Source organism: Lynx canadensis, chromosome A2 (genome assembly GCF_007474595.2).
Source record: "Lynx canadensis isolate LIC74 chromosome A2, mLynCan4.pri.v2, whole genome shotgun sequence".
NCBI lineage: Eukaryota > Metazoa > Chordata > Mammalia > Carnivora > Felidae > Lynx > Lynx canadensis.
This window is the reverse complement of record NC_044304.2, coordinates 73,849,729-73,864,715: the sequence shown is the minus strand read 5'-3', so window position 1 is coordinate 73,864,715 and position 14,987 is coordinate 73,849,729. Positions and strand designations below refer to the sequence as shown.

General features: G+C 45.5%; 1 protein-coding gene across 1 annotated transcript in view; it reads left to right on the top strand.

Moving 5' to 3' along the window:
* Nucleotides 1-14,987, top strand: part of POU6F2 (POU class 6 homeobox 2) — a 491,340-nt gene that overhangs the window by 449,379 nt on the left and 26,974 nt on the right. The gene's annotated exons all lie outside the window — the stretch shown is intronic.

Below are 14,987 nucleotides of genomic sequence, written 5' to 3'. Positions count from 1 at the left end.
CATTGTCTACTTACTTAACTTTCTTCAGTTTTCCAAACCACTAATGTCTCAGCGTTGTTGGAAGGAGTAAAAGTAATAAAGGATGTTAAATGCTTGGCACAGCCCTGGCGCTTAGTGAGAAGCAAGCGAGGCCTGCCTCTCCCGTCTCACTCCCTTGACCACGTGCGTCTTAGAAGCCATGGTCACTCCGGCGTGTAGAGGGCTAGGCTGACGATTTTGAGTCTGATGCCCACAGCATTCGTAACAGGTGAAGCCAGCTCCCTTGGCTGGGGGATGACTTGTTTGCCTCTCTAACGTGACTGTGTGGCTGCTGGACACGTAGCATCCACTTTTCCTTTTAAGAAAACGTTGCACTTCATTTCATCAAAAGGCAGGGCCACCAGAGTATTACCCGCTGGGTTCATTTAACTATGTTCGTTTCCTTGATGCTCTAGAATAAAAAGCATTTCCATCTACCTTCAATAAATCTGCAGGTGATGTTAGCAAGCTCTCCCAGGCAACCAAAAGGAAGAGAAGGAGTGATGTGTGCAGCCAGAAAAAACAAAACTCTGTTTCAAATTCACACGGAGTTTGAGGGTTTGATTGCAAGTGGATTTTAATGTAGGATTTTTCAGTATCATTGAATTATAAAAGAATTATTTAATTTTTTACTATAAAGAGTAACATCCTTAAGATGAAGGGAACTTAAATCAATTACATTTAAAAGGTGATATTCATGGAGCGCCTGGGTGAATCAGTCGGTTAAGCTTCTGACTCTTGATCTCAGATCAGGTCATGATCTCTTGGTTTGTGAGTTTGAGCCCCACATTGGGCTCTGCACTGAGAGGGCAGAGCCTACTTGGGTTCTCTCTCTCCCTCTGTTTCTGCCCTGCTTGCGCTCTAAATCTCCCTCTCAGAATAAAAAAATAAACATTATAAAAATAAATAAAAAATAAAAGGTGATATGCAAATTACTTGGGTGAACACAAAAGAAAGTGACATGCATTCTGAGAGCTCATTTTGATTTTTTGAGATCACAAAATCATATACATTTAAAAATATTATTTATTTATTTATTTATTTATTTATGTTTTTATTTGAGAGAGAGAGAGAGAGAGACAAAGCGAGCGGGGAAGGGCAGAGATAGAGACACAGAATCTGAAGCAGGTTCCAGGCTCCAAGCTGTTAGCACAGAGCCCAACACAGGGCTCGAACTCACAAACTGTGAGATCGTCACCTCAGCCGAAGTTGGATGCTCAATCAACTGAGCCACCCAGACGCCCCTACATTTAAAAATATTTTTAAAAGTCGAGTTCCTGCTCCTCTCAGCTCACACAGCAATAAGACGGTAGAAATGGGGATAGTGTTGATGATTTTAAGTATCTAGATTTGTTCCTGCTATCTAGAACCTAGATGAATCAGAAAGTACTAAGGACTTATCCTTCTCAGAAGGCAGATCCGATACCAAGACCATTGCTAAAAATGCCCTAAATTTTTTAGAGAAGTTAAGTAGATTATCTTATAGCTAGGGATTAATAGTTTTGTGACTAAATGCCTCAATTGTTCTTCAATGTAGGCGTCACTATACCAACTTCTATGTTATCTAACAATATATATGTATGGTTTGCATATGATTTCATCTGGCATACAGAATATGTGAAATGTATTTCTGATAAGGCTATCCTTCAAAGTAGCTTTTGAAATTAAAAATTCCAAAATTCATACTGCTGGTATAAATTCTAACAGTTTTAAGAATTTTTTTAGAGAGAGAGAATGCACGAGCAGGGGAGAAGGGCAGAGGGAAAGAGAAAGAATCCCAAGCAGGCTCCCCACTCAGTGCCTGGCCTGACGTGGGGCTCATTCCCACGACCCTGGGATCATGACCTGAGCCAAAATCAAGAGTCGGAGGCTTAAACCGACTGAGCCACCCAGAGACCCCTAAATTATAAACTATTGAGCTTAGAACAGGTCAGTTGAAAAATCAGTAGAGTGGTGGTTTATTCACAATGATAAATTACATTTTTCCAGGACCAAATGTGAGGTGCTAGAGTCCACACACACACACACACACACACGCACGGACATCTAAAATAGGAAGCCCAGAACTATGAGATACCACCATAGGATGAGTTCAGTGGCCCTTTCTAATTACATCCATTCAAACCTGCCTGGCTGGTTAGGGGTAAGAAGGCAGACTGGTCACCTCTGAAAATGAGGTTGCCATTTTATGAGAAAAATTCATCAGCATCATTCTAATGAGTTACGGTCTTTGTTGTGAGAAATGAGAAATGCCATGGTCTCACCCTAAAGAACACTAAAAAAGCATTACAAAGAGGAAATTGAAAAAGTAATATATGTTACGGTGATGAGAACAACTCTTTTTCTGATTGAACAGATAGATAAATATTGCAAGCAAAGATCAAAATACATTTAATTTTGCCACAACAATGGATATTTTCTTCACAAAAAGCTTATGAATCATCCTGGACTCATGGACCTCAGACGGGGATAAACAGATGCATCTTTAATGACTCTTGGAGTGGTTTCATTCCCCACCCTTCTTTTTTTTTTAGATGCTTGTTTTGTTGTTTATGTTAATTTAAATTTAGTTTTGCGGGCTGAATGCCCCACAGCACTAGGTGATTCTAAATATGGGCAGCACTTTCTTGAGCAATTGCCAAACCTTTCCTTCACCAGTTCCAACTGCTCCAAAGAACCTAGAATATTGGAGACCACTGGTCCCCGATTGAAGGTTTTTTTTTGTTATCATTGCTATTGCTTTCTTTTTTTTTCCCCCTCCCATCTGGGAAGAAATATAAACTATACAGTTCATAGGTCTGGGGCTTCATTTAGGGATGTTTACTAAAGCTTCTAAGGACCAAGGCTGAGTCACACTAAAAGGTGTTCTCCCAAGCAATAAATAACATTAATCTGATTTAGTCCCTTAATCTGGCATCGGCAGGCAGAAGCAGAAATACTTCCCCACGCGCTAGGTGTTTTTTGCTGGTATTAAAACTTACAGTCTTAGGCAAAGCCATATAAAATCTTGCAAAAGTTGGCCTTTCTGCAAAATGATGGCTTCACGACAGTTATGATCCTCTTTTGAAGGGATAGATAATGTTTTAGGAATTCCTTAGTGTTGGCAGCTGCGAAGAAATAAATAGTAGTCAGAGTTTAATTTGTAGTCATTAGGGGACAAGGGGAAGCGATCGTGAAAGAACAGATGTTTCCAGTTCATCCTTAAGAATTCGTCTCTGCTATCTGTCACGTGGAACATCCTGCAGGACAAACATACTGACTTAAAACAGAATTGTAAAACCTCTTCAGAGACCTGGAAATTGGAGCATTACATCCCATTCACCAACATTTCCATTTCCTACCATTGACAATAAAGTGAGAGGCCACAAACCGAAACCAAGGCCACAATAGCTTGACGGCAGTTGCTTTTGTAGGAGATGTCACGCGTGCCCTTGTTACAAATTCGCCATGGATTGAACCATGCGTTTTTTAAAATTCCAATGAGGATTCTATAGATAGGAAAGTGGTACCACATTCTTAGACGAAGAGGGAGGGAGCTTTGTGAGAGCGTGGTGGAACTGAGCCCTCGTTTACCACAAAATGAATTCATCCGGATCCTGGTAGTGGAATCAAGATGGCAGGTATCTTAGGATTGTGCTGTGGCCATTGAGGAGGAACATCGTTCTATGCAAACAGAAGGTCATTCCCCACCATGTGCCTGTCATTCTTACTCTCCAGTGGGAAACCAGCAGTTTCAGTGTATGTTCTTAGGGACCAGAGGTCCCGATGGATCTACTTCGACCTATTCCCCTGACTTCTTCAGACATTAAAACCAGCAAATCGCTTTACAATCAAAGTGATTTTATTTTGGGGCGCCTGGGTGGCTCAGTCGGTTAAGCGTCCGACTTCGGCTCAGGTCATGATCTCGCGGTCCGTGAGTTCGAGCCCCGCGTCGGTTTCTGTGCTGACTGCTCAGAGCCTGGAGCCTGTTTCAGATTCTGTGTCTCCCTCTCTCTCTGCCCCTCCCCCATTCATGCTCTGTCTCTCTCTGTCTCAAAAATAAATAAACGTTAAAAAAATTTTTTTAAATAAAAAAAAAACAAAGTGATTTTATTTTATTTTTTTCCAATATATGAAATTCAAAGTGATTTTAAAACAAACTTTAGGGTCATCAGATATTTTTCAGACTCCCCAAAGCTAGAATAGTGCCTGGCACAGAGTGGGCACTCATTAGTGGGATGTAGAAATCAAATTTTAATAATATTGGCCTTCTTCTAAGATTAAACAAAAACACCTGCTACTTTTCAGGAGGAAATAAAAACCACTTGCAATGAAGGGTGAATTCAGCTGTCCAGTGAGCATGCAAATAGTCAGTCCTCAAAAGCAGGGACTACGGGAGATCACCTCAAGCCACTGATAACTGCAGCTGTTTTCCCAGAAGGAGAAAAGAGCTTGCAGTACTCATCAATGGCAGGGGCTTTAGCATTATATAATTGGTGCCATCTTGACCGTCCCGCCCACTGGGAACCTGGGCTTTCTTCCTCATTGGCAGGTTGCTGGTGCCAGAGGCAGCAGGATTTACAGAATGTTCTTGTTAATCCAAAAAGAAAGGATTTTCACAAATTCAGATGGCTGGGTGATATCCCGGTCTTCTACCTGACAACAGGTGGTATGACCCAGTGCTGGGCACACAGCGGGCCCCTGAAACGATTTGCAGAGTGAGCGAGTGAATGAGCGAGTGGATATGTAAGGGATCAGTTTGTGCATGAAGCAAATCCATGAATAAAACAACACCCTTAATTTTGAAGCCATTCAGAGTAAAGCAGAAATGTTCAATTGCCTGGCTTTTCCGGACAAAGTTGAAGAGCTTTTATCCCTTTGCTAGAATCATCTACAGTTACCCCCCATCCTCCACTCTTTTTGACAGTGAATGTGGCCAATATGTCTGTATTATCTCTTCATACAAATATACTTTCAATATGTGAAATATTAATATTTGTATGAACACCCAAACTCATTTACTCAAAGCCTTTGAGTATATACTAACCATAAGTGATAAATTTCCAAGGAATGGTCATGAACTAAAGTGGCAAGTTCTCTGTCCATTTCCAAAATAATCTCTCCAAATTTCACTTCCCTTGCCTAAGGAAAATGGCATCTAGTGCTGAAGAGTCTTTTTATTTGGGCTTTTCTGGGAGAACCTTTTCTGTATCACTGGGTATTTCTTTCCAGTCATAGATAAAGCCAGTCCACTTTTGATTCCACATCATGCCCAATCAAACCTTGAGCTAATATCTTGCAAAATTGACTCTCTCCTCTTTTGTCTTCCTCATGCCTCCTTCTAGTTAAGTAAACGCAGAGTGGTAGAGGAAAAACAGCACCATGGAGAAATAAAGAACTCCCAAAGAATCCAGAGCTTACCTATATCTATCATTTAGTAGAGTAGAATAAATCTATCACTCAGATACAATTTGAAAACTTGGGTTGAAGGTGGACACCTATACTATGTTCGAGACAAGGATTCATTTCCTGGACACTGAGCCCTGCCCACCAGTCACTGCAGGAATAATCCATACTGGCAATTCCAATGACTCCACTTAGTTCTTATCTCAACATACGATCATCTTGTGCACGTTTAATTTAGTCTTTTGATTATACTCTGGATCAAAATTTGTATTCTGTCAATGTTTCCTAATGCTTGAGTGGGAACCCAGATAAAAGAGAAATAGAAAATGTCACATTTAGAGGTGCCTAGGTGATTCAGTTGGTTAAGCATCCAACTTTGGCTCAGGTCATGATCTCACGGTTTGTGGGTTTGAGCCCCGCGTCGGGCTCTGTGCTGACAGCTCAGAGCCCGGAGTCTGCTTCCGATTCTGTGTCTCCCCTTCGCTGTGCCCCCCCCTGCTCACAGTCTGTGTGTGTCTCTCTCTGTCTCAAAAATAAATAAACTTACAAAAAAATTGTAATGCCACATTTACAGTAAAATATGCAAGAACAAGTATTACAATGCATCTTAAAATGAAAAATTCACAACAACAACAACAAAAAACCCCACCACACCTGCATTCAGAGTATGGAGTGTGCCAGATTCAGTTGTAGTGTTACTATAATAGGAACTGTCAACAGTTCAGAACGTGGCTGCGGCTGCTAACTTCGTTTTGCCAAAGGACTCAAGAAGGATTCAGGTCCAATAAGAATGATCATTGTATCAACTGAGTTGACTCTTACCTGGGAGACCTGTCAGCTCTCTGAGATGTGGAGTTTCTTCCACAATGTTTGCTGCTACTGGCCGCATAACCAGGGTTCCGGCTGTGCTCTATAAGCAAATCATTCCTATAAGACACCTTTGGAAATGACATGATTTTTCCTGTCTTAGATCATTAGGATCGAGTGGGATCCTTTTTCCCCCTGCCTTATCATTTGGAATTGGAAAACAAAGGCCTAGCCATTAGATTTCTTCTGTCTTCACAATTAAAGACAGTGTTTGAGAGTGGGCTTGGGAGTTTGGGGTAGGCTTGTGCTAATTAAAGAGAAGAGAACAAATGGAGACCCACAATGCACATCTTTATCATACCTTATAAATACCGCTGATCGCTGATGAGAATAATCTTGCCAAGATACTGCCAAAAGACTATGTCAAAACTCCTCCTGACTCTTCTGACCTTCCCTTGTGTTCGGTATATTACTGTTTTCTCCTTTGGTGGGCACTGGATTTCCCTGTGGTTGTTTTCAGGTTTTCAAAAGCTTCAGTAGAATTTCAGCAGCAAAGGCCTGGCAATAGTTTCCATTTTCAAGTGGGTGGAAACTTCCACAATTAATGTTACACCTAGAGGCAACTACCTCCCCGAACTAAACTGAATTCATAGTTTATGGGAAAGTGTATATTCTGCTCACAATTTTAAATCCTCCCGTGAGTAGCTTGGTAAATCCTCTCTTCTCTCCCAAATCTCTTTCTTGCCTTCATTTCTCCTTTCCCTTCCAAGCATTCTTAGTTAACAAAGTCCTGTGTCCCCTAATTATTCACCCTTAATGGTTAAGGTAAAGGCAGTTCGTATCTTTACCTGTTTTTAAAATTATAGACAGGAATGGCTTAGAAAATACTCGCTAGTAGTCATGATTAAGTCATGCTTATTTTTTTTAAGTTTATTTCGAGAGAGATAAGGAGAGAGAGCGCGTGCATGTGCACAAGTGGGGGAGGGGCAGAGAAAGTGGGAGAGAGAGAGAGAGAGAGAGAGAGAATCCCAAGCAGGCTCTGCACTGTCATCGCAGAGCCTGATGTGGGGCTTGAACTCACAAACCATAAGATCATGACCTGAGCCAAAGTCAATGCTCGACCAACTGAGCCACCCAGCCACCCCAGGTCATGTTCAATTTATACAAAACCACTTAACTATGGGCCCTAAATGCTAAAACTGGAAGAAAACCAAAGAGACGGTACATTCTTCTCACACGTGCCCCTCACACATTCAGGGCTGAGACAGCCTGAAAGGGTGGGAGAGCAGGATCTCTTCATCACATGATTGACGGTATCCACCCCCTTCCCACAAAGTTGGGGAAAGAGGACAGAATGGTATAAGCATTAGAGCCTCTCACTGTCTCTGTCAACCTTCTCAGTGGCCACAGGCCATCCCATCCCCTTGGATTTACACGCAGGCTCTTGCCCCACTACTTCTCTTAGGCACTCAGGGAAACGCAGTCTTCTACGGTGACTGTAATCTGGTCCCTCTGTCTTTCCCTGTTGGAATGATTCTCCTCTCTTCAGCTGGCTCAGTTCCTGACAGGCTGAGGTGGGAAGCAGACAGATGGACATAAAAATGGCCTTTTTTTTAGTGAAGTGTCGTGAGAAGGCCTCTGCTCTCTGGGCCAACAGATGGCTCAAGCCAGCAGTCTCGTGAGGTCTTCTGAGGCCCAGCTGGAACCTTCCAAGGGCACATGGCTATGGGCAATGTGTTTTCCTCCAGCTGCAAACTCCCCTGTCAGGGATTAGTTTTCTCCAGTCCACTCTTCGAGGCTATCTCTGTGATGCTGTCCCAGTACATGTTCCCCAGGGGGTCCTGCGGGACAGGATTTTAAATGGCTCAGACCGGTGATAACGGGTCCAGGGAAACACTCACACGTCTTTGCTTGCTCTCGGTGGGAGTATAGCAAGTGCCAATGCAGCACAGCCCTCTCTCTCTGTAGCTCTCTCTGTGTTTCTCTCTGTCTCTGTCTCTCTCTCATCCCTCTCCTTTCTCTTCCTTCCTCTTCCTCACTCTTCTGTCTTTTTCTCTCTTCCCTCCTCTGCTCAAAAGCACAGCCTCTCACCTTTAGAATCCTCAGGTGTATGTTCCCCAAACGTGAGGGGACAATATTTACTCAGCCACCTTCGTTAACCTGGAGGTGAGAAGAAACTCCCCATGCCCCATGCCCAGGAGTGAGGAAGACATGCAGGATTTCCAAACTTTTCTATGTCTGTCCTCTGAGATCTGGAATTGTCTGGCTGGTTTTCAGCATACTAGTCTGGTCCCTCCTTGAGAATGCAACATCTACTGAATGTTGGTGCTTCTATGGAAACTTCCAACTTAGCATTCTATTAAACTACTGTCTTCTGTTCCTCATGATAAACTGCTTTCATGGTGAAATCAATATGCAGAAAAATACAAAGGGGCTTACACAAATTAGTGCAAATGCCAGGAGTTACCACACAGGCACGTAAGCAAAATCAAGTTGTGAATGAACATTTATCGAATACCTATTTGGTCAGTCAAGTAGTATACGGTGATTTGTGTACATTACCCTATTTAGTCCTCATAATACCCTCACAAAGTGGACATTATTATTCTCATTTAACAGATGACTATCTTGAGGTTCTAGGAGGTGAAGTAATTTACCAACGATATCCCTCTGGTTAGTGGCAAAGCCTGGGCTTGAACCTGGCCAGTGGGGAATTTTATTCCTCTATATGCATATCCTAAATTCTATTAAGGAGAATTACCTTCAATGGCTATTAAGATTTTAGAGGAGAAGATTGTTTTTATTGCTGTCATTGCTATCTTTGCAGCATCAGGTTTCATGCAAATTATCCTTCTCTTAATGTGACTGAATGATCCTGACACCTCAAATTCTTCACTCTTGTCTGAGTGTGTTTCCAAAGTTGAAAACCAATAGTAGAGCATCCAGGAGGGATCCTAATCCTAACTGACAGTGGGAAACAGTGGGTAGGTAGGTCTTCCCAGGGGTGGAGCACCTCTCAATACCCATAACACAAGTGTCCAAATGTACACCTTAAATTCTTTTTCAGAGTTGTTCATTAAAGAACTACGTGTCAGCCATTTTTTTTTCACATCGGTCTAAGATAATTTGTCTCACATCCTGAACTTCAACAATGCCACCTTGAGACACATTGCCATTCCCTATGCCCATACCCAAGCCAGACATTGTTAATCACTGGTGATGCTGTTTTTTTCCTGAACCTTAGAACCTTCAGAGTTCGAGGAAGCCATGGCCAACTGATTGGCGTTGCCTACAAGATTAAATCCAATTGTCTTTGGTTGAAGTGTCTTCCTCTACTGAAGCTCATCGGCTTCCCTTCATGCCTTTCTCATTCTCTGGTTCAGGTTCTCTGCTAAAGCTCCTCTCAACATCCACACCTCTCTTTTTCCCCATCTTGGACAGAACCAAATGCCAGGAGGCATGAGTTTGCATCTTGGAAAAATCAATTTTGTTTGGGGAATCATTGTATTCTCCTACTTTTCTTGGAATCAGCATCCTAGCCAGAGCTGCCAGAATAATTCTAAGTGGGTTTAACCTTACAACAGGAGCACAGTGAGACTAAACTCAATGTGTTGTATAAAGACAAAACCATCCCTTAAAGAAAGAGACAGAATGGCTGTTGCCGGGCCAGAAAGAAGGGGAAGATGATGGGCTGTTTCCATCCTGGTGATCGCTCACACCAGCTCCCTCGCTCTCAGGAGCTCTTTGTTCAATGCTGGTGTTAACAAAAGCCTCTTGACCAAAAAGTGCTGAGGTTACACAAATATTTGGCAAAGAATTGTCTCTGCTGATGGATTGGAGATGCTGAGAAAGTCACCGATTTACAACGTTGACGGATTTCCTCTTCTTAAAGATATGAGCAACAAAATTACTTGTCAATTTGACATCTGCAAACACATTCTCCGTCGCAGAGTTTAACGGCGTGTCATAGACAATTACGACATGTGGCCCATCAGACGACTTGTCTGGGTGCCCGGGGCTTCTGTGATTCCACCCTCAGCTGCTGCTGATGACACTACATGCAGGCAGCGAATAAATTCAGGGCATGTTACCCTCCATCAGTTCAAATCCATCCCTACTGAGTACCTCAGCCAACCTGAAGTCCATAAGGGCACGGTAATGTAACGCGGTGACCCTGAATTGCTGAGATTTGCTACAGTCCCAAGATCATCTTTATGATGGCTAAAGTCAGAATTGTGGCTGAATTAACAACAGTCACTGTTGTATGTCAGCCACCCCAATTTTTATGGAAACAGGGATACATGTGCTGTTTTACACCAGTGGCCATCTTAATGATATTTTTTAGGTGGTCTTGTGACACAGGCTTTATTCTCAGTTTTGGTTTATGCTCCCAACTCCTCTAAGGAGAAAGCCAAGGGGACATGAGCAGCAACCACCAAATAAGTCCCCTGTCAGAGAGGGCAGAACTCCTTTAGGTTGAAAGTTATCATTCCAGTACCAGTAAGGGCCTCAGCCTGGTTAGAACATTCATCAGAGATGAGTCATTACTGTGAGAGCAGGGGCAAAGATATCGGGGATCATCGCAAACGATGCCTGAGCTGTTTGCTGTGGGATTGATGGGGCAATAACTTCACTCACAAATTTCTAATGTTGCAACCTAGGCATAAAGTAGGCCACGCTTTTTGAATTGAGGTGGAAGTCTATGAATCCAGCCACCCCCACGTCAAGGATTCATGGGGGCATTTTGTGTCGCACTTGGACACCTACGATAGCAGCGTAGCAACTGATCTGTGGTCCGTAGTCTCTCGCCACTTCAGTCCATTCTCTCCACACCTTTGTGTGCCTCCCCACCCCTCAAAAACCATCACTGAAGCCCCTGACCCAGGAATTGGACCCTTCCCTGGCAACCTGTCCCTGCTCCACTGTTTCAACCCTCTTGCTTGAAAACTAGTCAATGCCTCATCCCCCATGTTTCTCACCTCCAGCTGGTCTCTTGTTTGGAGTAGGTTCTCCACTTTGCCAAATCCCACCCAACCCTCAAGACTCTGCCCCACCCCCAATTTCTTCCATCATGTCTTCCTGACCACTCTCATCGTTCTTCCTCTGATATCACTCATTCATTCCTAATAGTTCTTTGAGCACCCACCAGAAGGATATATAGATTCTTTTTTTTAATATTTTTTATGTTTATTTTTATTTTTGAGAGAGAGAGAGACGGAGACAGAGCGTGAGTAGGGGAGGGGCAGAGAGACAGAGGGAGACATAGAATCCGAAGCAGGTTCCAGGCTCCGAGCTGTCAGCGCAGAGCCCGATTCGGGGCTCGAACTCACAAACCGTGAGATCAATGACCTGAGCCAAAGTCAGATGCTTAACGGACTGAGCCACCCAGGTGCCCCAAGAGATTCTTTTTTCTCTTACTTTATTGATTTATTTTGAGAGAGAGAGAGAGAGAGAGAGAGAGCTCAGGGAGGGACAGAGAAAGAGGGAAACAGAGAATCCCAAGCAGGCTCCACCCTGTCAGCACAGAGCCCAACCCACGGCTTGAACTCACAAACAGTGAGATTATGACCTGAGCCAAAATCAAGAGTCAGATGCTTCACCGACTGAGCCACCCAGGTGCCCCCTGGATACAGAGATTCTTATTGGATAGTCCCTGCCACTTTGTGGCACATATCATTTCTCTGTCGAATTGTTAGAATCTTGGCATGTGATGTACCCATCTTCTTGCTTCCTCCTCTGCCCCCAACTGTATCTTCTTGGTGTCCTCCATGGTGTATGACACCACACTCTAGGTAGAGAAGGGTCCGCACCCATTAGTTTGCTCCACCAGAGTCTTCAGCATCTGCTAGGAGAGCTGGAAGTTCTCTTGTGCAGCTGATGCCTTGCTCAGGAGTCACAGCCTGCTGGCCTCGTTGGCTCAGTGACACATCCTTCCATCAGGAAATCCTTAGCCCTGGGAGCCAGAAGCTCAAACTCGAAAGGCTGGTCTTAGGGCCTCACATGCCTCAGAAGCATCCTCTCTCTCTTTGCCCTCGAGTCAGAGCTCCCCTAACACCAAACATCAGTTTTAATTTCCAGATTCACTTGGAATACGTGCAGATATGGATATTTCCCTTGACTAGCAAAAGGCCTTTAATTTAAAGTACAATTTCCACAAGTAAAATCGCCAGTTTTGGGCAAGGGCCAAAAGCCTCACACCATGGCTGCTTAGGCGTCTCTGGCTTCCTTATGGAGATCTCTCTGGAGTCGGGATCCCAGGTGGCATCTGGGTGAGATCTGTGGAAACGCCAAGAAGAATCGGAGCCAACCCAAGCAGAATAGGCACGTCTGGGAATTTTTAGACCACACAGTATGTGATCCTCTCTACCCACCATGAGTGGGAGATAGTTAAAATCAGCATGTGGTAGTGCACTGGGGAATATTAGAAAACTCGCCAAGACGGGGCGCCTGGGTGGCTCAGTTGGTTAAGCGTCTGACTCTTGATTTTGGCTCAGGTCATGATCTCACGGTTAGTGGGTTGGAGCCCCTCAGAGGGCTCTGTGCTGACAGTGTGGTGCCTGCTTGGGATTCTCTCTCTCCCCCTCCCCTGCTCATGTGCTCTCTCTCTCTCTCTCTCTTTTTCAAAATAAATAAACTTAGGGAAAAACTCCCACAATGCACTGCCAAGTTTTTGACATGCTGAGATGGTCGCCCCAGCGCCCCTGCAAGGGGAACAAAACCGAGAAACCCATGGCTTCACAGAACGCTGCCCACCCCCGCCCCCCACCTGGCAGCCAAACCCTCCTTATTAAAGGTCCTGGCAGTCATGCAGTTCCAGATCCCTCTGGCTCGGCCACTAGTGTGCCCTACCCTCAGCAAGTGATGCTGGGGCTCACGAGAGAGAGGAGCCGGTGGGGAGGAGACGCCAGTGACACCATGTTTTAGTAATGTCGAACACGGTACTGGGAGCGAGGCTGCACTCAGGGGAAAGGCTGGGGGAGTCGTTTGCATTCGCCTTTCTTCTTTCCACCAGGAAAGCAGGCAAAGCGGCTCATTACCGCGAGGCGAGCACAGACTGGTGTCAATCTTCTCGGGGCACAATGCCTCCCAGCCTCTGTGTGCTCTGCAGCTGTCAGGTGCCGCGCCTCGCTCCCAAGCCTTCTCCCGGCTTAGACGCACACTGGCTCCTCAACACGGTGACATCCTGCCTAAAATAGAACCCACAGCCCTGCCCCCTGAATGCATCCGGCTTCCACAGGCCTTCCAGCGAGGCCGATCCCGTGGGGTGGGGCTTCTCAGGCCTAAGACACGGGGAAGCCAGAGGGGACAGGTGAGCGCAGGTGCGGGACAGGGGGCCTGCTCCCCAGGCCTCCCCACACTGCCCGTGGGGTCAGAGGAACAGCCTGTGAATCCTGAGCTGCTCAGAGCAAGACCACTCATCAAGAAGGCACTTATGTGCTCTAAAGGACTGATGCGGACCTGACCTTGCAGCGCTGATGGGCGCGTTCAGGGCCATGCTGCGGGCGGGACGTTGCAGGCGCGCTCAGCGAGACCCTGGAGCTGCAGGCTCCCCAGGGACCTGCGCACCGCTCTCGCTCTCGAAGTACCTACTGGATCTTCGCTGGCAGTAAGACAACTGCCACCGATACTTAGGATTCACACAGCGGCTCCGGTGGTGCTGCTCCACAGGGGCTTTGGTGGTGGGAACAACGGCCAGTGGGGAGGGGCAGTTTCTCCGTCATCATCTCGGTCACTGAACGGTGCGGGCTTGCGGCTCTTCCGGGGTCCTCGCTGCATCCGGGATCCCGAAGGTAGCTGAGTCTAGACACCATTCATTCCGAAGACATTTACTGAGAACCTATGTCCGAAGCCCTCTTGGAGTACAGTGTGGGCAGGAAACAGAATCATTTATAAACTCAGACCACAGGCAGCCTATTGCCTGGAGGAAAATTGCAAACGGAACTTGTCAGTGCCCTCCCTGACAAGCGGGTCCCCTCCCGTGTCCTCCATGTGGTGGGCGCCAGGTGACATAATGGAAGACCAAGCATCCGGGGGTCAGCCGGACCTGGACTCCAGCTCTGTCACTTAGAAACTCTTCCATCAGGTGACAGGTAGCCTCCGTGGTCTTATCCACTTAAAGAGGGCGGGACTGATGCCCACTTCATAGCTGTTGTAAGAATGTGAAATGAATGAAACCATATACATGAGAGCACTTCCTGGGACAGTATTACTAATATGTCCTGGTGGCCCCCAGGCCACCTTACCACAGTTCACATCTGGGAGGGGACCCTGGAAGGTGACTCAAAAGATCCTGTGCTGTGCAGGAGGAAGCATCCAACCACCGGTCCCGTGACTCCCCCAGGAGAGTCCATAAGCTGGGGGAACATCGATCATATTTTCGTTTTGCAAGGATTAAATTTGTCCCTAGCAACACACAACTGTGATCTACATTTCCAGGCCTCACAGACACGCTGCACATTTGCTGCCCTGCCCGCTGCTCCCTTTGTCCTTAGCACAGTGACTGGGTCCAGCCGGGCCCCTCCTGCTGGACACTCCACACCATCCCTTCACTGAAGCCAGAAGCTACCAGATGCAACAAGACACCGGAGCCTTGAACCTCTAACCCTGAGGACCCAACGTCAAACCCATTGTTTCAAATGCATGTTTTCAAAATTTCTGTCCTCAGTTGTCATGTCAACTCTATTTTAAGAGTTTCAAACATTTGTTTATGATTCCAGTTCTCTCAAGCCCTCAGAAAGCTGAGGCTCTTAGACTGAGCTGGTAGGCGGCACAGCTGG